Here is a 2,018-nt window from a genome sequence, read left to right on the forward strand (position 1 = left end):
AACAGTTGCGCAATAACTGGAATGTGACTCATCTGAAAAGATATTACTGCTAAGGTATGGACTCCCCGTGTTTTTCCATTTTTACCTCTTTTTTTTGCAGGAAATCGAGTACCGGGCAGAGAAAAGAATCTAAATCTGAAAACACGTGTTGCACTCTTTTCCTTAGTACGGTTTTGTCCCAAAATGGGTTTTCCGACAAGGTTTTTAATGAGGCAACAAGTACAACGTGTTACTTAACGAAGGCGAAGACAAACGCCCGTAAAACTCGTGGTCACACCCAACGAGTGGGGAATCAATAGCTCTCACCCGATCTTGCAGCTCGGATAAGAGCTAGGGGACTATCACAACCACTTCGAAGTTTACCCCGGTTAGCTGAAACCGGAGGATGCCCTTAACAAAGCAAAATCGGACCTTTAACATTAGGTTCCGATGTAAGGACCAAACGATCAAATTGAATCGTGTCCACGTAATATTTGCTACGGCAAAACAAAGAACCAGACCTTCTGCATTAGGTTCCGATGTAAGGACCAAACGATTAGAATGAATCGTGTCCATTTAATATTTGCTACGGCAAAGGCAGGAGGAAAACGTTCAAGTTCATTCTCATATATATAAATACCTGCGATACAAAATTATCGAAAGTTTGGATAACATTATCTCGAGATGTCTTACTGGTAAATCACTTTACCTCGATGATTACTGTCATATTTCGGCACTACTTCATTCACATACCCGATACCGAGCGCTACAGTCGAAATTCGACAAGGGCAACGAGATCATAGCGAATCGAGCCAAAAATTTTAACCCCACAAACGGGGACTTTTACATCAAAATCCAGCTAAGGCCGAGATTCAGGTGTCCGAAAAATACCGGCCCTAAAAGATAAAAATAACAGAAAAATTCCGGCCCTAAAAATGCCTATCGTGATTCGCAGATGTCCGAGTTCACAAAGCATAAGATAAGTCCCATGGGCAAAAATTCAATAAAACTCTCGGGCACAATGTACCGGATGAAGTAAGAAGCCAATATTCAGGCATAGTCAGAAATAATAATTCTTTAAAGCAGACCGGCAATTCGGTTGGAAGTCACAACAAACATTCAAACAAAGTAAAGAGTCAAAGGAAAATATATGTTTTATTTATACGAAGGATTTTCTTTTTACATCGAAGACCCCTACAAAGGCAAAAAATAACAAAAGGCTAAGTACAGGCCCTAATCTATCCGGAACGGCTAGAGCCAGAGTGCTCGGACACTGTACGCTCAGAGTCGTCAAAGTCGGTCCCGAGGGCACCCTTTGCCTCTTCCTCGATCCTTTTAGCCTCGAGAATAAGGGCCGGAAGATCCGTAAAGCCGTGCTCGGCTTGCTCGAGGGTGATCCTCCAAGACTTCCATTTTTCATATTCAGCGGCAATGGTAGCATGAGCCTCGGCGGCCTTGATGCTCTTCAAAGGCTCGTCCAAATCAGCCTCGGCCTGGGCTAACTTCGCCGCTAGAGCAACCCGAGCCTCCCCAAGAACATTCTGCATTTGGATGGCCGATTCAAGCTCGGCCTGGAGAGTATCATTAGCATCGGCCGTCTCCTTAAACTCGTTTTTCAGATCATCACACATCTGGACCCTCTTCTCCGCCTTTTCCTCGAACACCCTCGCACGCTCTTTGTATTGGGCACTCTCATATTCGAGCAGCCGATTCTTCTCGGCCAAGCTTGCAGTATCAGACTTCACCAAATCCAGCTCCCCCCGGAGTTGGGAGAAGGTGGTTTCGAGCTCACCAAGCCTCGAGGAAATTTGAGCGTTGTCTCGGCTAAGGCCGATCTTGTCAGCTTCGAGAGTCCGATTGTATTCGGCCATCGCGGCCAGCTCACTCTTTAACTGACGGTTTTCGGCCTTTGCTGCATCAAGCTCAGGTCGGAGGTTGGAAAGAACGACTGCTTGGTTCAACTCCTCCTCCTTCTCCCAGAGAAGGTGCAGATATTTCTCCATTTCCCGGCCCTGGGCATCTAGTTGGCCCTTGAGATC

This window comes from Lycium barbarum, chromosome 3, assembly GCF_019175385.1.
Source record: "Lycium barbarum isolate Lr01 chromosome 3, ASM1917538v2, whole genome shotgun sequence".
NCBI classification, from domain to species: domain Eukaryota; kingdom Viridiplantae; phylum Streptophyta; class Magnoliopsida; order Solanales; family Solanaceae; genus Lycium; species Lycium barbarum.